This window comes from Pteropus vampyrus, unplaced genomic scaffold, assembly GCF_000151845.1.
Source record: "Pteropus vampyrus isolate Shadow unplaced genomic scaffold, Pvam_2.0 Scaffold880, whole genome shotgun sequence".
NCBI classification, from domain to species: domain Eukaryota; kingdom Metazoa; phylum Chordata; class Mammalia; order Chiroptera; family Pteropodidae; genus Pteropus; species Pteropus vampyrus.
The window spans coordinates 36,804-61,208 of NW_011889661.1; the positions used below are offsets into that span (position 1 = coordinate 36,804).

The 24,405-nt window shown below is 41.8% G+C and overlaps 1 pseudogene; it reads right to left on the reverse strand.

Annotated features, from left to right (window-relative positions):
- Positions 1-1,753: 1,753 nt before the first annotated feature.
- LOC111734225 lies at positions 1,754-2,254 on the reverse strand (annotated as a pseudogene).
- Between the last annotated feature and the right edge of the window lie 22,151 nt (positions 2,255-24,405).

A 24,405-nucleotide genomic window follows, 5' to 3' on the forward strand; every position in this document is an offset into this window, starting at 1 on the left:
CACTCGGGGGGAGGGGTGTTCATAAAGGATTTTACGGACCCCTTTTAAAATAAGATGACCTCAGTGTCTTTGCCAGCAGATCCAGAATCCCCTTAATTAACTTTTCTGTCTAATTCTTTTCTACAAGCTATCAGCCCCCTTGTTCTTATATGGATGTTGAGAGATTGGAAGTCTCTTCCATATCTGCTTCCTGCTTAGAATGGTCATAGTCCCTGCCTACTGGGGGTTTCACAGAGCCCTTTTTCTTTTTGCCTTAACCCAAATGGGATCTTGGGTTTTCTGACAAAGCCTAGCTAGAGTGGTTTTGTGGGTCTGGTTCATGCATTCAACTTTCCCTGAACTCTACGGTCTGTAGGTTGTGTGAAGTTTTCATTTGATTCCTAGAGCTTTCGAACAAGGTCTGATTTCCTTTCCTCTTGCTGGCAACTACCCCTCTTTTACAAATGGCCCCATGTACTTACAGGATAGCAAAGGCATACCTTGAGTCAGTGTAGTTATTGGCCTGTTTCCCTTCAGCCTGCCGTAGTGCTTGGATGAGTACCCATAGTTTAGCCCGCTGTGATGACCAGCCCTGCAGCAGAGTCTTAGCTTTGATTACCTCATCAGCAGTCTTTGTTGTTTAGCCACCTGTGGACAATATTAGTTCTGGGTCTTAAAGGGAACATTTGACTGATCTGGCTTGCTAGAGTAAATTTTGTCCATGACTTCCTCACGTTTGTGGTTGGGAGGCCCTTCCGTAGTGCGGTTTGATTTACTTACAATTTTGAGGCAGACTCATGGACTTTGATAAAGCAGCCCCGATGATGAGTTATTCTGGTGTTGTCCCAGCATAAGCTTATCTGCTTCCCCAACCAAGATTAATGTGGCAGCTAAGGCCCTAAGACACAGCGGCCATCCCAGAGCTTCCAGATCTAGTTGTTTGGACAAATATGCAATTGGGCAGTGCCATGGCTGTAGATCTGGCTGCCTTCCTGGAGAGGCTTTGAATTGCACTCTACTTCAGTTCGTAGATGACCTGCTGCTGGCTAGCTCCACCCAAAGGGACTGCTGGAAAGGCACTAAAGCCTTACTGGCCCCACTCTCTACCACGGGGTACAAGATGTTGTGGGAAAAGGTTCAGATCTGCAAACAGGAGGTCAAGCACCTTAGATTCATCATCTCGGAAGGACATTAGGCACTTGGATACATCTGCTCAATACCTTGGCCAAAGACCAAGAAAGGGGTCTGTGAGTTCTTAGGTGCAGCTGGATTCTGTAGAATCTGGATACCAGGTTTCTGAGAACACCAAGCCACTATATGAGGGGAATGCCAGAAGGGGAATGGGGCACTCTGGTAGGTATAAGAATTCATGAGTCACTAGGTGGCCCCCTAACTGACATGAGCGGACGACTCGGGACCCCGTGGCCCTAATGATAGTTGCCATACGGTCCATAAGGGGAGCCACAGGCTTAGTTACCACAGAGTATTCAGCCCCAGTGTTCACCATAAAAGTCATTGCTTGGCCTCCTACTTCTATTGTGGCTGTAGGTTCCTGGGGGCCTAGGATCAGGGAGCCCGGTTGTTCCTAGTCTGATTGCTCTTTGACCTGGCCAATGAGCTCTTGGACAACTGGCTCAGGCTGGTATTTTCCTTCACGAGGTTGACTGAACTTCTTTGGCCTTTCAAGCACTTTCCTATGATGAGGGCCCTCATTTCTCCAATGGCTGATCTCTTTGCAGAAGGCGCATTGGTTGTGGTGAAGTGGGGGGTCTCACTAGCTTTTTAGCAAAGGGGAAGGAATCATCCCAACCTGGCTGTTCTTGTTCCGAGCACTCCACCACTGTTCTTCAGGCTTCTCTATTTTTACCAGGATCTCACCCTTCTTAAAGGGCAGGTGTTCAGCACCTTTTCCAGGGAAATCATAGAGAGTCCATACATATTCCAATGCCCTTAGATACCAGGGCTTGGGCTTTATCAGGGTGGTGGTGTTTATGTAATGAGTCTTCTAAAACTCTAGCAGAGCCGGAAAGTTGTTAAATTCCAGGTCTCTGATCTTAAAACAGTGTTTAGATAGCAAGTTGATGAGGTGGTAGGAAACTCGCACATTCTCAGACATGGACAGCACATACTCCCTGGGATAGGTGGAGGAGTCATGGACTAGGAATATGCCGTGGAGCTGGCCCTGGAGCCAGACCCATGCCTCCTCGCGAGACATCGGCCCCATATACCAGGCGGAGTGATCTGAGGAGTCGAACTTGAACCTGGTGGAAGGCATGATGCCGGGCCGGGTCTCTGGGTGGCAAAGGCACTGATAGTGGAGGCCTGTCCGGCAATTATGAGTAAAGTAGTTGCACAGGGACTGACGGAGCTGCTGAGATATACAGCAGTAGGAAAATAGGATCTTCCTCAGAGCCCTCTTGGCAGATTAATTTTGCTCATGCCTTCTTGTCCTTTTGCCTAGCCGGTGGGGCCACAAATGCCTTATTCTTTCCCTGCCTAGTTGTGACGAACCGGACCCAAGGGAGCACTATAGAAACGGTCTGCAGCTATGTGTTTATGTATGGAACTTGGTCTAGATATCCTGGGGTCCCTGTCACTACCCTATACACTGCCCTCACTGTGGGGAGGTCAAAGGTCCCTTCTGAGGGCCAACCTGCCCCTAAGGTGGGCCATTCAAACGCACAAAGAATACGAAGTTTTCCTGAGGACAGCCTGACTCCACACTCCTCTGAGAAACCTTCCTTAAAATTTTCCAACATATAATCTAAGACAATTGGCTTAGCGGTAACTCCCCCCATATTTGCAGGGTTTCCTTTGAAAATTGGGCACAAAGGCCAGTGTTAGTATATTCTTTAAAGTTCGAGAAATCTGGTCAAGGCAGCATAAAACACTGGAATTATTTTGGTGAAGTGCAGAATTCTAGTTTTCTACTTAGAAAACCTTTTTATAACATTAGTGGCAGACTGACAGTCTACAAAACATTAGAATACAATTCCAATTTTACATCAGTTTACTTCCGACATTTAAATTTCCGATCTTGTTTTGCTTAATTACATAAAATTCTTCTCAGAATCTCTTCACAAACATTAAGCCTTCTTCCACACTTCCCTCATAAAATTCCTCTCAGGATTTCCTTTCACAGACCTTCTACTACTTCCACAAACCTTCTTTCACACTTTCTTTATTCCTTCAGTTTTCCTCTTTTCACCAGTTCAGCAATAACTGATTCTGAGACAAACACTTTTCCTTTACCTTCAAACAAGTCACCAGACTTTATACCTTCTGTTACCAAAAACACTTTCCTTCTTACTGATCTGAGATTCCTCCCGTGCTTCCCACAACAAACAACAATCACGCCACATGAAGGACTGGGAAAGGGGTCGGGGAAAGTTTGGAGGAGACTCCACTCACTTTGCCGTCTCCCGCTGCTCCCCTCGCAGGGATTTCAGGCGCCTTTTAGCATTGGTGGGTCGGTATAAACTGAGATCACTGGAGTAGACTCTTTGCAGAGATCCAGTGAGGCCACCGGAAGCCATATGAGGATCGCCTATGAAACAGCAGATTAAGGCTCAACTCTCGCATTGTAGCGAGGCCATGTCTCAGTCACTTGGCATTCACTATCTTTTGTACAATCTCTCACCATTCATTCCTTAACAATGAGCACTAGAGAGCAAGCAGCCGCTCCCCTTAACTTGTGGAGGGTGTTTGGTGGCCCTCTGGAGGATAATGGAAACCCCTCACCCTTTGCTTAATGTTGACCCAACTTATTCTACTCTGCAACGGTGATGCCAAGACAAACAAGGGTGGGCGCCTCCTCCAAAGAGGAGACCTTTCAGATGCTCATCTGGCCGTGTTCCCTCCCAGGGAGCTTAGGTGACGTTTAGCTGTAGCAGACTCAGCTTTGTGACTTACGATCAGACGCTAGTCCGACACCGCCCTGCACTGTGTGTCGTTCACCATAGACCCGCAGAGTGAGCCTAAATGAACTCCATGGCCTTTAGGGGACCTTAAGGGTACTGAGCTGTGGAGCTACAAACTCGTATCTGACTGATCACATCAGTCAAGCTGCTCATTCACTCACACATTCATACATCAGGTTAAAACATTGCCCCAGTATGTGTAGGTTTGAACCAGTATATGTGTAGGTTTCAACCTCAGCTAGTGGGTGCATGCCTTAACCTGACACCTCCCTGACCAATGTCTTCGCTATGAAGACCAGGAAGCTGCATCCAGTTCCTCTTCCCTCCAACAGAGGCGACTTGAATGGGGGCTGTCCCAAGACTGCTCTACTTTGTGCACTCTCTCTCCTTGATCTTACCTTGGTGTCTTTCCTTCCTGCAGCTGTTTCTGGTGAATTGTTCCTTCTCTCCTATGAGTCCAGTGAGGCAGCTCAGCCATCCCAGGGAATCAGGGCGCCGATCCAAAAGAGAACCCAAAATATTCTGGTGACATGTCTCCTCAGTTGTCTCAGAACCCCTCTGCCTCAGTCAGGCCGAGTCACCCGTCTGGCAGCTCAAGGGGCTGGTGTGGTTGGTATCTCACTGAGGCCTCCAAAAATGTTATAGAAAAATCCCAAAACCAATCCAATGAAAAATCGAGCAGTAACTTGGAGAGAAGGAGAATTCAGATATATCACATGCAGTCCCAGAGGAGTTAGTGCTCTGAAGATCTGGGCAGTGTGTTCAGTGGCAACATTCCTTATACATAAGGATTTTACGCAAGCTGATTGGTCAGTTTGAACTCAAACCATTACAAATGGTGGGAGTTGTTATGCAGATTGCAAGTAGTAACGTTGGTAAGGGCAGGAGTTGCTAAGGGCTACTGACGGTTATAAATTGTTACAGGAAGCAGGAGCTGCTAGAGGAACAAACAGTTACATCCATTGAGCAAAGGGCAAGTAGGACAAAGTGCAGAGGAGCTCTTGCATGAGCTCCTGCATACATCAAGCAAGTTTACAGAAGCAGAACAGAGAGCTGATTAACTTTTTTTTTAAATGTAAATTCCTCATATTTCCTCTTCAAAACCTGGGCTTCTCAGACTCTTTCCACAGAAGCAGAGCTTTCCAATCAATATTTTAAGGTCTGGCTTCCTCCGTGACCTTTGGCCCTCTCTCCTATGTTATCTGTCTCCTTTATTCCCACCTACTTGGGTGGAAGGACATTGTCTTTTTTCATCCTAGGCCTCCTTTATTTACTCCTCAATGATGAGTGGGTGTGGCTTATAGACAGCAAGAATTGTTTATTAGAAAAAGAAACAAGAGTTTTGATGGAAATGCTTCAATTCCAATCCAGCATGTGCCTAGATGAAAAGAGGATCCTTCAGAGTGTTAGAATATTCTACAAAATGTTTCCCCAAAATACTATTTTCTGACATCACCTTTACTAGACAACACGTAAAGTTTTCAGATCCTGGTACATCGCAAAGCCTTTTTTTCTACTCTAGCAAATCCCCAATTTGGTTCTTGAAAGCAGGGATCTCTACTATACAAACTCTACTATACAAAACAGGAGTTTCCAGGAGACATTATACTGATGAAGGGAACAAAACCCTGTGGCTGGGGTAGGAATTCTGAAAGAAAGTCATCTTGACCCAGGGAGACCAGGTTTCTGTAGGTCTCCAGCATCACATCCATATACAGTTTCCGCTGAGCTGGGTCCAGGCATTCCCATTTCTCCTGAGAGAAATATATGACCACATCCCTGAATGTTAATCATCTCTGAAACAAAAAGCATTTGCCAAGTGCCCACAGGCAGAGGTCATAATATGACCCAATATAAAAATAGAGTTAACAGAACTAATTTTGACCTAGGAGAGTATCCAGAATTAAATAGTAAGATCATTGACAGTAATATTCTCTGGTGTATTTTCAGACTCTGAGAAAAGATACAATATATGACCCACAAAGCCACTAGAGAGAGATATTTTATATTTCCAAAAAATAAATTTAAATTTGGGGTGTTAACTCAGATTATGGAATTTTTAGTGTCATATGTGTATCTTACAGGATACCTTGTGTACATTTCTCAACTGGAAAAGTAATGACAACTTAGAAGTGTAAAATACTTCCCAAATTTTAATGTAGATGACAATGAAGATTTAAAAAATGGAGATTGAGATTGAGGACTTCTAGGGTGGGGACTTCGTTTTCATACTTTTAACAAGCTCATTTTTAACTACTCATGCTGATGTCTTGAAATTTAACTATATGCTTGATATTCATTATTTATTCATAATGCATATAAGTAATATGAAGACAGTATTGTTCTTTCTCTTTTATGAGAACATTTTGTGAAACATCCAGTAAATGGTAGAGCCAAGGTTTTACTTCAAATTTTATCTAGAATTTTTCAAAAAGAACACAGATCACTAGTCAGAGACAACCCTCATGAATATTCATAGCGGTTTCTGTAACTGAGAAGAATAGAAACAACTTAAGCAAGTAAGAAGGAAGACCAGCTCCAACAATGTGAACATTTTATGCACACAGACAGACATATCAAAACTAAGTACACATGAAAAGTGATACAAAATAGAATGATCACATCCATGAAATCCACATTATTTTGCAATTCTGTGAATCTCCTAAGTCTAATTGTGGATGATACTCTTTGTATTTTATCAGCACAATAAGGAGAGGCACACACACAATAACATCAGTTAGAACTATTGCTGCTTGGTCTTTCATTTCTTAAAAAAAAAAAAAATTGCATATCATCTGTGTTGAGAGATCCAATAGAAATTGAACATATTTGAACATACATTATTACTATGATTCTTATAAACTTTCTTGAACACACAAAAAGTGACGAATTAAAGTATGTCTGTGACATGAGCGTGGAAGATAATGAAAGTTTACTGGGTCGAAGCCTGATTGATTAAAGCGTCCACTTCAAAAGCCAATTATCTTGCTTTCTTTTTGCTGGCAGTGGAGGGAGTGAGGTACACGAGACATCATCGGCCATGCATGCCATGTGGACCATGCGCCCTGGCTGGCAGCACCTGTGTGCCTGTCAATGGGCTCCTCTAGGTGCAAGAGAACCTATGAGTTAAAGATGAATGAAGGTTGTCATGTTGAGTGTTTTCCAAACACATCATACAGAATGACTGAAATCACTAGAAGAACAACTGCTCTCGACGAGCACATAGGTAGCTGCAGGGGAAGTTTCAGTCTTTAGCTGTGGTGTTTACAAATCTTTCAGTGCCTCAGAGGTGTGGCATGCAACATTTTGGAAGGAAAAAATGAAGAATTGGTCAAGAAGAAATGAACTGAAGCAAATGATGAAAATAAATTTATTTAACATTAATCAACTCAGTAAATTACGTAAAAATACATATTTGAACTTTTAATTGACAAGCAATAGTCTGTTTTGTTTGAAAACATAAAAGCCAATTATCTGTAGTTAAGAAAGATAAGGGCCTTCATTTTCCAAAGGAAAGAGAAACTAAGAAAAGTTTCCAAATGAGATGTGATGATTTTTGCACTTCTCTCAAGAAATCCCTCCAAGATCCTTATTAATAATAACAGGAAAAATATTTAGAGTAAAGAGAGCACATCAAACAAGTGAAAATCAGGTGAAATGGAACAAATGAATGAGGAGACCATGGCACATGGAAAGACACATCATCACTGCTGTGATATTACTGCAAAAATAAATAAATAAGAAAATCATATTCTGAATCTGATCATAAAACAACATTAGTTTTATGGAAATTTTAATTGACACAATTTGTCCTGTAACTCTAATAGGGCATTTCAATAGTAAGTCTTTCTTATCAATCTAGTGAGTGGGTCCCTTCTAATTATTCTTATAGAACATTCTGAGCTATTCTGACCACTAATGCCATTCTGATCAAATGTGCACTTTCTTAATCCCATTCTACAGCACTGATGTTGCAGCCATAGGAACCTCATAAGAAGAAAAGAAAACAAGTAGGTGAAAACAACCTCACTAGGCAAGAACCTCAGTTGTAGGAAATCAAAGATCATGGGTTGTAAGGTGTAAGGAAAAAGCAGAAAGAGCCTCTGACACAGGACAAGAACCTGAGAAGCTGCCATTTTGTCTTCATCTTCATACTATTCTAAGTCATTTGCTTGTGGGGTGGTATGTGAGGAATCACAACGGCATCTTGAGAATGTGCCTTTAAGGGCATCAGCACAGCCCCTTCACCTGCTTTCACCATATTCATGAGCAGAAGAACCTCGAAATGCCAAAAAGTCCACCCTTTCCTGTCCATTGTCACAGGAGCACAATTGTCAGGGACAATAAACTCCTATGTGAAGACCAAACTGTGAGCTTTTCCTTTCCTGACTAGCTGTGCTCTCCCTTCCCAAAGACATCCACAGATTCCCACAGCAATGAGAATGAGGGCTGCTCTCCTGTCCCCCCTTAACCCTCAGCACCTTGTTACTTGCCCTTGACCAAAGCCTGTTCCCATCTCTCACAAATGTGTCTAAGACTGTATGGCTCTGCCGATCTGCAGGGAGCCCATGAAATGGCATCTTTAAGTCTTTCCTGGTGGTGCTGACCTTGCTCCCTCAGATCTGTTTCCAGCAGCACTTCTTTTCTTCCCCCATCATTGATTTTTTTTTTTGAAAAATGCCATTATAGAATAGAAACTAAATATAAATGATTAGGAGGCATACAGAGAAGAAGTGTAGAGTAGTGGTCCAGAGGGATTTTTCATTGTTTTGTCTAATTAACTCCCTTCGTAAAAGGATAGTAAGTGTTTAAAATTATAAGTGACTGCCCATCAGTTTTCCAAAGTGAATGTACATTGTATATCCCTTGTCTGCAATATGAGAATTCTAATTCTCCCACATTCTCATTGAAACTTGGTGTTACCTTATTTTTAAATTGAGCCATTCTAGAAAATAAAAGTGTGATGTCACTATCATTTCCCTGGTGATTAGAATGAATACATTTTGAATAATGTTAATGTAGGGAGGAGGCAAGAGAATTAAAATGTTAATCAAGCTACAACCGGAAACAAAGGAAGATTCTTGCTGGATTACTAACAATCTATTCTCCACACCCATGAATGGGAAACAGGAACCAAGAGTCATTCTTTATGCCTAAAACCATGATGGGGAACCTATGAATTAAAGGCTCGGAAGTGCCAGCAGCCCTTTCACTCTACATATTCTTACCTTTCTATGCTACATATTCTTCCTCTTTCTCACTGTATGTCCATATCAAGGGAAATGGGAACTAAAGAATGACTTATAAACTGAATTCCCTGAACACTCAGGGTCCTTCTCAGTGCCTTTTCTGTCTCTCTCATTGTCCTCATCTCTATTATCTCTGTCCTTTGAGTCCCTCAGTCCCTTTGTTATAGCTGCCAGCCCCCGATAGACACACGGACCACCAAAAATTAGTGAATTATAGGAAACACATTCTTTATTCATCCAGCTGGGTCTGCCAGTGGTACGCAGACTCCAAATCAAGCAGCCTTGAGATGCAGAGGTACAGGGTATTTAAGCCCTAAACTCACATTCTTCATCAGGTTTGAACACACAAGTCTATTTTTCTTCTTTTGACTGTCATCCCACAGGTCAGTTGTGCAAGCGAGGGTGCAGAAGCAGAAAGCTTATTGTTATTCAACCTTAAGTGAACTTGCCTACAAGATAGAGCGTTATGTTCTCATGGGTGACAGCCAAGCAGTAATTTTCCAGCCAGCACATTCCCCTCTGGCCTTAGCGGAAAATCAAATCCTTGATTCTTCATGCGGAATTTGCTCATAGCCTCTATTTTGTATTACTAAAAGTTTAATAGAATTAATTCTCTTCTTTATATATACAAACAATAAATTGAGGAAACATGAGCCAAAATTTAACAAGAGGAGGAGGATGATTAAAGGTCCAGCTATAGCAGATAGAAGGCTTGTTAGCCATGGCGACCAATTGAACATCTTATGAAACCAGTTTTCTGATTCTAGTCTTTGTTTTTCCCTGGCATCTAAATTTCTCTATACTAGTAGTAAGCTTTCTCTAATTATTCCAGTTATTGGCATAGAAGCAACAGGTTTCACCCAGGGCCATACATAATCCATCTTGTTCTAAGAATAATAAATTTAAACCTCTTCTATTTTGGAGGACTACTTCTGCTAGTGAATAGGTTGGAGACAGAAGTAGTTCTGGGTAAGGGACAACAACAGTCAGTAGATGTGGTGGGGGCTCCACTGGCCTTGTGGCCACTGTTCTTGTCTCTTCATTGGCTCATCGGTTTCCCTCAGCCTCAGGACTATTCCCTTTTTGATGCCCTTTACAGTGAACGATAGCAAGAGCCTTAGGCATCCATATGGCTTCAAGTAAGGCTAAGATCTCCTCCTTGTTCTTGATGTCCTTCCCAGCTGAAGTCAGAAGCCCTCTTTCCTTGTAGATGGCTCCGTGTACATGTGCAGTGGCAAAGGCATATTGGCTGTCAGTGTATATTGTGACTGCCTTATCCTTTCCCCATCTTAGTGCCTCAGTGAGGGTGATGAGTTTGTCCTTTTGAGCAGAAGTCCCATGAAGAAGAGTTTGCGACCAGATGGTGCCAGATAGAGTTATGAACACTGCCCCAGCGTACCTTCTTCTTTCTTGTATGAAGTTGCTCCTATTCGTGAACAGAAATTCATCGGCCTCAGGCAGAGGGGAGTCTTTGAGGTCTGGCCACGAGGAACACACAGCATCAGTGAAATCTATGCAGTCATGAACGGGGGTCTTGGGGTCTGGGTCTGGCAACAAATTGGCAGGGTTGATGACAGTAGCTTTGGAGAAGCTGATCCTTGGCTGGTCAAGGAGGAGAGCCTGGTATTGAGTGATTCTGGAGTTGGTCATCCATCATTCTGGGCTACTGCGGAGAAGAGCCTCTACTGCGTGAGGGGCAGTAATGTCTAGATTCTGCCCAAGGGTGAGTTTGTCAGCTTCTTTGACTAGGAGAGCAGTCGCTGCTATGGTTCGTAGGCAGGGCGGCCATCCGGAGGCTACCAAGACTAGTCTCTTTGATAGATAGGCTACTGGTCGGCGCCATGGGCCTAGTGTTTGGGTTAGGAACCCTTTGGTAATTCCCTTGGTCTCACTCACAAAAAGATGAAATCCCTTAGTGATGTCTGGAAGAGCAAGGGCTGGGGCTGATACGAGTGCCTTCTTGAGGAGGTCAAAGGCCTTCTGTTCTGTCTCTGTCCAATTGAGGGGCTGATTTCCTCCTGTAGCTGAGTACATGGGCTTTGCGATCTCTGTGAACCCAGGAATCCAAAGTCTACAATAGCCCGCCACCCCAACAAATTCTCTTACCTGTCTCTTGGTGATGGGTACCGGAATCTGAAGAATGGCTTCAATCCTCTGCTGGAAGAGAGTCCGCTTTCCTCCTTCAAGAGTATACCTGAGGTAGGCTACCGACTGGGTGCACAGCTGCGCTTTCTTAGCGGAAACTCGGTACCCATATGCCTCTAGGGTGCAGAGTAAGTTCCTGGTTGCCGCGAGACAGATCTCCTCGCTTTCAGCTGCTAATACTAAATCATCGACATACTGGAGTAATGTGCAGTCAAGATTATCTTGACGGAAGTGATGGAGATCTGCACTTAGGGTCTCATCGAATAAGGTAGGAGAATTTTTGAATCCTTGTGGTAAACACATCCAGGTCAGTTGGCCCGAGAATCCCTCCTCTGGGTCTGTCCACTCAAAGACAAAGATGAGCTGGCTGCTGGGGGCTAGCGGAATGCTGAAGAAAGCATCTCTTAAATCTAGTACAGTATAAACAGTTCTCTCAGGAGGTAGCAAGCTTAAGAGAGTGTACGGGTTTGGTACAGTCAGATGGATGGTTTCAACCCTCTTATTAACTTCTCTTAGGTTTTGTACTGGCCGGTAATCCTGAGTATCAGGCTTCTGGACTGGGAGCAAGGGAATGTTTCATGGCAATTGGCACAGCACGAGAATCCTCGCTTCCCACAGCCACTGGATATGCTTCCTTATACCGATTTTGGCATCTTGGGCAATCAGGTATCGCTTAACCCAAACAGGGGTTGCTGTAGCGGTTAAGCTCATCACTACTGGGCCTTGGTGCCTAGCCAATCCTGGGGCATTGCTTTCAGCCCATACTCCTGGATATTCTATCAGGAGTCTGTCTGGTAAGGGCCCCGTGGGTGGGTCTACATTTTCTTCCTTCTCATAGAGGAAGTACTCTTCAGATAGAGGGCAGATAACTAAGATAGTTGACGTGGCAGACATGGATATCTGAGGTGTGCTATCTCCGAATGTGATAGTAGCCCTTAGTTTTTGGAGTAGGTCTCTGCCAAGAAGTGGGGCCAGACATTCTGAAATTACGAGGAAAGAATGGGTCACTATCCCTCGCCCCAGATCTACAGTCCTTTCAGAGGTCCATGGGTATTCTCGTGTTTTTCCTGTGGCCCCTTGGATGGTGGTCTTTCATTTGGAAATTGGTCCCCCTGAGTTGAGTAACACCAAATGGGTAGCCCCTGTGTCTACCAGGAAGTTAACAGTTTTGCCCCCAATTTTTAAGGCTACCCTGGGCTCCTGGGGGCTTAATGTGTAGGAGTCCTGGCCCCATCAGTTCTCTTCCTCAGTGACAAGGATTTTAGTCTTGCAGTTTCCCTGGTCCTTTGTGTTTTTCTCAGAGCATTCATTCTTCCAATGGCCTTCTTTCTTGCAATAGGCACATTGATTTTTCCCTAGGAGTGCGCGACCCGTACATGGGCCTTTTTCTGACCTCCCTTATCGTGCCCTAGTCTTTCCTCCTGCATGGCAGCTACCATTATTTTAGCCATACGTTTGGGGTCATCTGATGCCTCCCTGTTGTTGAACACCTTCTGGGCTATCTTGACAAGTTGAGACAGGTTCATCCCTGCAAAACTTTCTAATTTTTGCAGTTTGTGCCGGATATCAGGGGCTGCCTGAGTAGCAAAGGCTATATTAATTGCCCGCTGGTTCTCAGGGGCCTCAGGATCAATGGAGGTGTATACCTGGTATGCCTCCTGTAGTCATTCAAGAAACACTCCGGGGGATTCCTGAGGTCCCTACATAACTTCAGTTACCTTAGAAAGGTTAGTTGGCTGACAAGTAGCCATCCTAATTCCCCCAATTAGAATCTGGTGGTACCAATCTAATGCCGTTCTCTCTGCCTGAGAATTGTGTCCCCAGTCTGGGCGGGTGGAGAGAAATTCCTCCTCAATATGTTCCCATGCTTCCTCAACTTTCCTCCTTCCTGCAGCTATCTTTTGTGCTTTGGCCTGAATGTGTCCGCATTCCTCCGCGGTGAAGAGTGTAAGTAAAAGCTGTTGACAATCATCCCAGGTAGGGTGGTGAGTCTGAAAGACACTCTCTAAGAGTCCTAGTAATACCTGGGGTTTCTCAGAGAAAGGCGGATTCTGTGCCTTCCAGTTGTACAGGTCACTAGTCAAGAAAGGCACTAAACCATAAAGGGCCTGTCTGTGTGATGTCCCTGGGGTGGTGCTTCTTGCAAGGGGAGGATGGCCGAGGTGGAGGTATCAGCCGGCGCCCTGCCCGGAGCAGGAGCGGGAGGTCATAGGGGTTACCTGCCCATGTCCGAGGAGGTGAGGCGATACTTTTTGGCCTCTGTTATCCTGGATTATAGGGTTGGGGAAGATCACTGTCCTCTGGTGGAGAATGGAGACTGAGGGACTGGGCTGTCTTGGAGATTCAGTTGCTGTATGTTCCAGGGTGCTCACAACTAAGACTCACACCCTAGAGAAAGGGCACACCGACAAAGCCAAGGAGGGGGATTCTGAACAAGGTTTAACCATTGATCAATATAAGGAAACTGATCAGGATGTCCCGAGTCTCCTGTGACAATCTTCCAAACATTCTTCACTAAACCCCTGTTAAAGGAACCCTCCGGAGGCCAGTTTACACCAAAAGACAGCCACTCAACTTCACACAATGTCCTTAGTCTGTCTGGAGAAAACTTTATGCCATAGTCAGCTCCCTCTACAAACTCTTCTTTGAAATGTCACAGGAGACACCCCAAGGATGTCTTCTGTGAACTTGGGCCTCTCCGCATCACTTGCATGGAAGACACAAGATAGACACTCTGATGAGAACAATTGCTGGGATGTAGGTGAACCTGGAGAGTTCCGCCCCTACAACCTAAACAAGACCAAAGACAATAGACAAAACCAATGGCAGGGCACAGGAGGCAGCGTCCCACAACCTGGCCACAGTCTGGGAGATATGACTCTCCACACACCCCCAATGACCAGTCAACAGAAAGGTACCTTTTTATCCAGACGCTGAGGCCTCGGAGATTCCCGGCGGGGTCAGGAACAAAGAGTGCGTCCTAAATGTTGTCTCCTTGATGATTGCATTGACCCCGTCATGGTGTTCAAGGGCCCTGGAACATCTCAGGGTAGCCACCCCTTTGAGTCTGTAACAGGGACAGCAACCGTTTTGGAGGCCAGTCTGGTCTTAGATCTTAGGGCCACTCCCTGAGATCTTGCTGGGGCCTCCAAATGTTATAGCTGCCAGCCCTTGATAGACACATGGACCACCAGAAATCAGTGAGTTATAGGAAACACACTCTTTATTCAGCCAGCTGGGTCTGCCAGTGATAAGCAGACCCCAAATCAAGCAGCCCCAAGATGCAGAGGTACAGAGTATTTAAACCCTAAACCCACATTCTTCATCTTATTTGAACACACAAGTCTATTTTTCTTCTTTTTACTAACTGTCAACCCACAGGTCGGTTGTGCAAGCGGGGGTACAGAAGCAGAAAGCTTATTGTTATTTAACTTTAACTGAACTTGCATATAAGACAGCATTATGTTTCATGGGCGACAGCCAAGCAGTAATTTTCCAGCCAGCACACTTTTACTCTGTCTCTCTCTCTCTCTGTCTTTTGCACTGTCCCTCTCACTTTCTGCCTCTGAGAGGAGACCACACTCTGTCTGTGGAGTGTTATCTCTTTTCTAATAAGCTTTCCTTTTGACTCTAACTTTGGTGTGTGTGTTGAATTCTTTCTACACTCTCCACTAAAGGACTCTCTTTTTCTTTAGGTCTCCCCACTACTAAGGGGAATTTGCCTGTCCTGCATCAATGTGATATATATCACTAGAGAGGCACAGGGGGAGAAGGAGAGGAGAAAGGATGGAGGGAATGGATTCAAATAATAGTAACCCTTAAAAAATTTCATAAGCAACAACATGGATGAACCTCGAAGACATTATCTAATTGAAATAAGCTAGACACACAGAGTGATTGCATGATTTCAATTATATCTAGAATTTAAAATGTTGAACTCATAAAAGAAGAAAATGGTGGTTTCCAGAGGCTAGGGGTGAAGAAGGTGGAGAGACATTGGTCAAAACATTTCAAGTTTCAGGTATGTAAGATGAGTAAGTTCTGGGGATCTAATGTACAGCATGAGGACTATAGATAATGAGACCATGTTCTGTGTTTGAATTTGCTCAGAGAGTAGGTTAATGGCCCTCACACACATATTCCTGTCTTTTCAAGCCTGCTCAACAGAGACTAATTCCTGGAGTTCATATAATTTTAATCTATTTAAGACACATTCCTGTCTGTTTCATAACATAAACTAACAAGTAATTTAATGTAAAACCTTAAAATTTTCTGGAAAAATTATATTAGAAGCTTTTGTTCTTTAAAGGGTTAAAAATATTAATGAAAACTCTTTCGTACATAGATAACATAATGGGGGGCATCAATACTCAAGCAACAGAGAAAGTAAACTGACCCCAATAAAGCCCAAGTCCTCTGTGAATCGCCCCTTCCTTCTCCTGACCCCACAATCCTGAATTCAACCACGAAATCACTTACTATAGACCAAATGTTCCTGAATGGTTTCATGATTGCTTCATCAGATTTTCAAGGACCGTATAAAGTAGAAACAACGGACTTATCTATTAGTTTGCACCTGTAGACCTGTTCAGTGTTCTTCACCAAAACACCAGAGATCTGGAGTGACTCCTACCTGGGTCACCCACGGAAATATCTTGCAAGGAAAATGTTCAATATTCCTGATTGTAAATCTGCTATCAGCTTTGCCCCTTGAATGAGGTGCAAGGTGGGAAAGTTGGAGAGTTCAGGCAGGTGGGTCTGCATTAGACTGCACAGTAAGAAGGGGATACAAGGCAAAGGTGGCCTGTGGATGAGGTGTGGTGTGGTTGCCGAAAACAAGGTGTGTGTGGGATTGGGAGTGGGGGGAGAGGGTGCAAAGAAGAAATGGAGCTTGCAGGGGAAATGGACACAGGTGGACAAATGGGCATGGGACAAGGGAGGGGTTGAAGGGGCAGAGGTATCGGTGGGCAGCAGTGAGCTAAAGGACCCAGGAAAAAGAACTACAATTAGTGACTCAAGGAGTAATGGGGCACGATCATGAAAAAAGGGGGTAGATGGAGCATGCTCACCACAGGAGGGCTGGCAACAGAAAGAGTGCAATAATTGCACTGGGGTCACTGACATGCAAGATCAATTATAGGATGAGGAAGAAGGCTGGCACAGGGCTGAAGGAAGGGTAGAGTTTGAACCTGACACTCTTGGAATGCTGAGATAGACTTCTTAGTGGGATGAAAGTCCAAATGGATAGACTGGGGGTGATGTGGCAATGTGGATGTCTTAGATGATTGTGTAGAGATAAAGGGGCAGGTAGAAGTCCAGGACATGGAAGGTGATCCAGTAGATGAAGGGTGTGGGACAGAGCACGTTCTCCTGAGTGATAGGTGGAGGTCTGAGGTGGCAGGAAAATGGAGAAGGAGGATGAGCGGGATGGAGATGGGCGGGGGGGGGGGGATGAACAAGTCATAGTGAAAGTCAAAAATTCATTCCTTCACTCGATTTCCTTATTGCAGTTGACTCACAATTTACTCTTGGTTTTTAAGAAGTTTTATTTCAGGAGACAGGAATCTTATGTGTACAAAATACCCCTGAAAGCCCCTTGAACTGAATATACAATGTAAGAGTGCAGGTAAGATTTAGGGGGAACAACAATTCTCAGGCTTTTCTGTGATGCCAGGTACAGAGTTACCCTAGGGGGTCCAGCAGGAGATGTTTATTCATCCCCAATACTTAGTGATGAAAATAAATGTCTGTGGCTGTGTCATAAGCTTTGCTTATGTCTTAAAAAATTTTACACCCAAAATCTGATAGGATGAAAATTCTTTTATTTATTGTGGTATTTCTAAAATACAGCACCTGTTGTATAGGAAGAAAATAAAACATAGTAAACGCATTATATTTGAAGTAATCCTTTTTTCTTCTCCCTTGTAAGAAGCCATCCCAAGAGGTAACCATTAGTGTCATGGCTATATTGTAATATTTGCCATTGAAAACAATTACATTCATGTTTTATTATAAAATATTTAAGTACTAAAATAAAAGTCACCGCTGATACCCCTTGCCCAACACTATTTTGATCTCCAGATGGAACAGTTTGCATGTCTTTGAGGCATATCCTCCTTTTTATGCAATTTGGGATATAACATGCCATTACATATTAACATATAGGAACGTATCATTACGGACATGCATGTTGTCATACTGGACTTACCGTCCAATTAACTCTTCTCCTCATTTACAGTGCAAATGTATATTTATCATGTTAGGCTATCTCTGTCTACACTCACACTGACAGGTAAAGACACAGTAGATTAATGTCTACTCTATGTGGATTTACAAGTGCAAATATCATGAAAAATATAAATGATCAATAAGCCGGAAACGAGTTCAAGAAACTTTAGTATAGTCAAGTATTACAACAATACTAAAAAACTGAGATAACTCTGTCAATCCGCATGTGAAAACATCTTCAAATTACCATGCTACAATTCAAGTAATTAAATAGTATTTGTATTACACAAACCATAAAGGATATTTAAAAAATCTAAACAGCATTTGCATGATGCCCACCATGTTCCAAGCATTGTACTAGATGCTTGACTAATGTTAAGCCAGTTCTTGTAATAACGCTATAGTGGGTACTCTTGATATAATATCCATTTTTCACATGAGGAAAGTGAGACAGAGCATAATCACTTACCTAATGTCACACAAACAGTGGCTGCATGAGGATTCCAACTTGGACCACCTGTCCCCACAGTTTCTGCCACTTCTACACTACGTGTGCTGCACCCCCCACCCCGCCCCACCAATGTACAGGTAGATACATTGCTGTACCCATAGAGTTCTGTAAGGCCACACCAGAAACTGTGCTTAAAAGTCTGCCGAAGGGACACATAAGGGGGCTTTGCTCTTTGTTGTATTTTTATTTGTCTAAATTTCAAATCTGTTTTTACTTACTACCTTTATTTATGACCTAATATAAAAACTTTAATGCAAATATAAAAATAATGTCAGACTGGAATAAGCATAGAATAAAAACAAAGCTCACAAAGGAAAATTCATCTTACCCTTTATAACAAACACTTCTAAATATTGCTTCGATGGAAAAATTCGGAGCACAGATATCAAGAGAAAATATTTATTTATTACTAAGTTCTTCAACAGCAAAGATGTATGGAATACAGAACACTCCATTTGAAGGAAATGTGAAAAAGAATGAATGTTCTCAGAATATTTGACACATAGTCATGCTTAACTTTTAATATTTACCTTCATCATTTACTTTTAAAAGATGAGAAAATATCAGTAAGTCAATGGGAAAAAAAAACTGCTACGCTACCATGTCTTGTAGAAGTATACATCTTTCCCATGTTATTTCCTATGGAACCACTATCATGTGTACATTGCCTTTTAAATAACTCTCTAATCATCTCTAAATGTTTTATTATCACCTGCTTTATTTCTTTTATAGGTCAAAATATACTTTATTTCTATCTTAGGTCATAAACTACTTTATGAACTACCAAACATATGTATTATGCTATTGTGGCGGGCTGACCCTGCGTGATCATTTCCCACTCGAACTAGTTACTTCCTGACAGCCGCCTCCCCACTCCAGCTCCCAGGACTCTCAGGCTGATGCGGCAGTCCAAAAATCTGCTTAAATGATTAAGCAGGTTTCCTTATAGTTTGGGAGCCAATCAATGTTCTCCTTATGTTCACCTTCCTTATATGGAATATTAATAGCTGTGGAGGAATATGGAAGTAGAAGATTGTATAAAACTGCCCATCATGTTATAATTGGGGCTCAGGCTTTGGATAAGAATCTGCTGAGCTGTCCTGGCATCAATAAACACTGCTTCCTGCTTATAGCCTCAGTGTCCCATCTCTCTGTTCGAGAATCCTGCAACATTTCCAGGGGTTCGTCCAGGATCCAGAGATGGTGGTTTTTCACCTCCCTTGTCTTTGGGGTCTGGCTCCCGGGACTCTGGGAGAAAAGGACTTCATCTGGCTCACCAGAAGACTTATTGTCTGTGGGGGAGGATGGCTCCTCCAGTGGACCGCGGCGGTGGCTCCGAGAGCTCAACAGAACCCAAAGAGGCACAGGAACCAGCCCAGGTGAACCACCCAACTGAGTGGTAAGGACCCAGGTCCCAGGAACAGCCTGTCCACTACAGGACAGAAGGGGAGTCTGATTGACTCCCAAGGTCACCAGAGTACTCCACATTTGTTAGAGGAAACTGTGACCTCTCAGGTACATAGGGCAGAGGGTGGAGTGTGTTTGGTATGTGATTGCATGTGACTGAGATGTGGCCTGACTATGAAGCTAGAGTTGAGCCCCTATCTGCGGTTCTGTGGCGAACCTCATATGGCTTACAGTGGATCTCTGTAAGGAGTCTACTCCAGTGATTCAAGTCAGGGGTTTATACTGACTCACCAATTGCTCACCAATTGCTAAGAGATGCCTGAAAGATCCCCGCAAGGCGTGCAGCCAGAGACAAGCAAAGCGAATCTGAGTGCATGCACAACACTGACCACAGGTGAAAGGATGGGTAAATAACAGAGCAAATAGACACCTTTAGGTTGTATGCTTAAGAATTTTAAAAAGGGTTATTCAGGAGATTATGGAGTTAAACTCACACCAAGGAAAATATTCATTTATTACTCAGTTCTTCAACAGCAAAGATGCATGGAGTACAGAACATTCCATTTGAAGGAAATATGAAAAAGAGTAAATGCTCTCAGAATATTTGACACATAATTGTGCTTAACTTTTAAATATTTACTTTTAATCATTTACTTTTCAAAAATGAGAAAATATCGGAAAGTCAATGGAAAAATAAACCTGCTATGGTACCACATCTTGTGGATCTATAAATCTTTCCCATGTTATTTCCTATAGAAATACTATTATGTGTACATTGCCTTTTAAATAACCCTCCGATTATCTCTAAATGTTTTGTTATCACCTGCTTTATTTCTTTCATAGGTCAAAAACTACTTTGTTTCTATCGTGGGTCATAAACTACTTTGTGAAACACCAAGCACATATTATGGTATCACTCACTATCTTCAGTCTTTCCTCACCAGAATTATTTCATTTCATTGTTGTGTGTTTAGACTGTCTCCACTTGACTTTTGACCAAATGTGTGATAAAAATATTCTCATTTTCTTTCTGGAAAAACTTTGGAAAATAAACCCTCAGAGAACTGTCAAATCATGGAGAATCCTTCTTCTAATACATCTGACAGGTGTCCCCAGCAAGAGTGAGCCAATAGAGGTAAGAATACTTTGTCATCTGAGAATAGGAAAAGATACCTTCAAAAGAACAAGACATCTGAACTATAATGGAGGAAATGACAAATTAAGTTATATTAAAATTAAGAGATTTTCCTCATCAAAAGACACCTACATAGATAGATAGCTATTAGGTAGATAGATACATAGATAGAATAATAGAACAATCACCAATAATAATACTCAGCATACATAGATATCTCCTATAAATCAATAAGAGAGTACTGGCAACACAAATGAAAAAAGGATAAAATAAACAAATACTTCTGAAAAGCGTTTACTCAATGGCATAAGATGGAAAAGATGTTCATTCAAATTTCTTGTTCATCAACAAAATGCAAGTAGTCACTACCTGGTGCTATTGTACAATAACCAGAATGCTAAAATGAAAACGACAGAAAATTTCAAGTGTTGACAAGGATTTGAATAAACTAAGAACCTCATCAACTGCTGCTGCATATAAAATTCACGCACGCACTCTAGGAAAACTGTTTGGCAATCTCTCCTAAAGCTGAACAGATATACAGGCATACCTCATCTTATTGCATTTTGCTTTACTGCACCTGGCCGATATTGTGTTTATTTTACAAATGAAGGTTTGTGGCAACTGTGGCTCATGCAAGTTTGTTGGTGCCCTTGTCTTATGGATGAGCAAAAAAAGTGGTTTTTCTTTAGATGAAATCCGTTCCTGTTGAAGATGCTGTAAAGGCTGTCAAAACAACAACAGAGATTTTAAACTATTACATAAACTTAGTTGATAAAGCAGTGGCAGGTTGTCAGAGGACTGACTCCAATCTTGGAAGTTGTACTGTGGGTAAAATGCTGTTAGATAGCATCACGCGCGCCAGAGAAATTGGTCATGAGTAAAAGAATCTAGCAGTGTGGCCAATTTTGTTTTGTTTTATTTCAAGAAACTGCTACAGCCACCTCAACGTTCAGCAGCCACCACCCTAACCAGTCAGCAGCCATCAACATCAAGTCAGGACTCCTCCCTCCACCAGTTAAAAGATTACAACTCCCTGAAAGCTCAGAGAATGGTTAGCATTTTTTAGCAATACAGTGTTTTTAAACAAAGGTATGTACATTGTATTTTTAGACATAATGCTATTGCACACATAACAGGCTGCAGTATATTATAAATATAACTTTTATTTGCACTGGGAAACAGAAAATTGATGTGACTCACTTTATTACGATATTCGTTTCACTGCTTGGTCTGGAACCGAACCCACAACATCTCCCCGTTCTGCTTGTTAAGCTGTGACACAACAATATCATCGCTAGGTATATATTGAAAAGAAATTTCTACACATTACATCAAAACACATTCTAGAATTCAGACATATGTATTATTCCTAGAAGTGCCAAACAGAATAATCACCTCTCGTCAATAAAATCACAAACAATATATGGTAGTTAAAAATCAAAATACAAAAGAATTCATGCAATATGATTCCATTTACATAAAGTACAAAATAGGTAAAGAGATTCAACATTAGGTGTCACAGTAGGAGTCACCATTAAGGATAGTGACTGGGAGCAGAGGAGGAGGTATCTGCCAGCTGACAATGTTCCATTCTTTGATGTAAGAAGTGTATTAGAGGTGTGTCCAGTTTGTGAAAGGTCATTCAGGCGTCCACATATGACCCATGCATACACATTGATTTTTAAAAAAATACATATTGCAATTAAAGAGAAAGTTGGAAGGATGTGACTAGATTAACTAATGTCATTACCCCTTATAATGTCAAAGTAGAAGTTAAAAAATATTCAATAACTTCACACTGTGATTATTATTTTTTAAGTATGCTGCAAAGTCTAGGTTAAAGAGATACTGGAAATAAACCTTCAAAAAACATGCAAAATGTGCAATAATTTGAAAAATTAGCAAAAAGTTAAGACAGAAAGAATAAGAAAATAGAATGAGTGTCATGAAGAACACGTAGTAAGTTGATAACTTCAGACCCAGATATATCTATTGCTATTTTAAACACATGTATATTAATTGCTCCTGTTAACGGCAAACATTGACCATATTCAATTGGATTTTTGTTCAAGACACAACTAAAATGTAAGAGTTAAAGCAGAAAACTGCAAGATATATTTCTTGCAATATTTATCAATCGACTGAGAAGGCCATATAATACCAAATAAAATGGACTTGAAGTTTAAAGTAGTTTGGCATAATTAGTATTATTTTCATCTTTTTCAAACAGTCTCCAACAAACATTTTTTAAATACTTGCTTTGCTATGTGACAGTACTATGCTAGATATCATGGATAAAAGGCAAGCTAGATCCCCTCACAAGTTACAATTTATTGGAGCAGAGAGTAAAGTGTGCTATGTGCCAAGAAGGTGAACAAACATATGAGAAAGTGCCTATTATACTTAGAAAACACTTCCTAGAAGAAGTAAGGTACAAGGAGAAATCTGAATGCTGAGAGAGAAATATCCAAGCAAATAAGTAAATAATGGTTTATCCAATGAAAACAATGTGTATAAAGAGAGGAAAATGAGAAATATAATAGATAATTAGTTGCTCATATTTACATTGTACCATTCAATGAGTTTTTTAAAATTAATTATTGTTGGCATATAATAATATTTCAGTTGTACAGCATAGTGATTAAGATCCATATAACTCAGTGATCACCCCACTAACTATCCTCCTTACATATTTATTACAACATTATTAACTATTTTCCATATGCTACACTTTATATCTCCATGTCTATTTTGTAACTACTCATTTGTACTTTTTAATCCCCTTGCCCTTTTTCTGTCCCCCTCAACCCTTTTCCCATCTAGTAGCCCTCAAAAATTTCTCTGTATCTATGAGTTTATTTTGGTTTTTGTTGTTCTTTATTTTATTCCTTAGATTCCACATGCACATGAAATCATATGATATTTGTCCTTCTCTAGCCAACTAATTTCATTCAGCGCAATGCCCTCTACGTTCATCAAGGCCATATCTTTTTCTATCTCCTTCCTTTCACTCTGCACGTGTCTTTTAATCTTAAGCTAGTCTCTCGTAGGCAGCATATGCAAGGGTGTGGTTTTCTTATCTTTTCAGCCACCCTATCTTTTGGTTGGAGCACTTAATTCTTTTCCATTTGAGGTACTTGTTGATAGGAATGTAGTTCTTACCATTCTTTATTCCTGTTTTTGATACGTGATTTTTTTTTTTTCTTTAAAAAGTCCCTCCAACATTTCCTGTAATACTGATTTGGTGTTGATAAATTCCTTTAGCTTATTTTTGTCTGGGATGCTTTTTATCTGTCCTTTAACTCTAAATGATAGCTTTGCTAGAAGTATTCTTGTTTGTAGATCCTAGGTTTTCATCACGTTGAATATTTTGTGCCAAGCCTTTCTGTCCTGCATAGTTTCTTTTGAGAAATCAGCTGCCAGATTTATGGGTGATGCCTTATAGGTAACTAACGGCTATTCTCTTACTGCTTTTAATATTCTCTCTTTGTATTTAACCTTTGGCATTTTAATTATAATGCATCTTGGTGTAGGCCTCTTTGGTTCATCTTTTTGGGGACTTTCTGAGTTTCCTGGGGTTATATGTCTGTTCCTTCATCAGATTAGGGAATTTTTCCATCATTGTTTCTTCAAATAGCTTTTAAACTTCCTGTTCCCCTTCAGGTACCCCCACGACATGGATATATTTACATTTAATTATGTCTCATAGGCTCCTTAAATTATTATTATAGTTTTGGTTTCTTTTTTCTTGCTGTTCTGATTAAGTGTCCTTGGCTTCCGCATCCTCTATATTGGTGATTCAATCCTCTTCTTTATCCACTCTGTTGA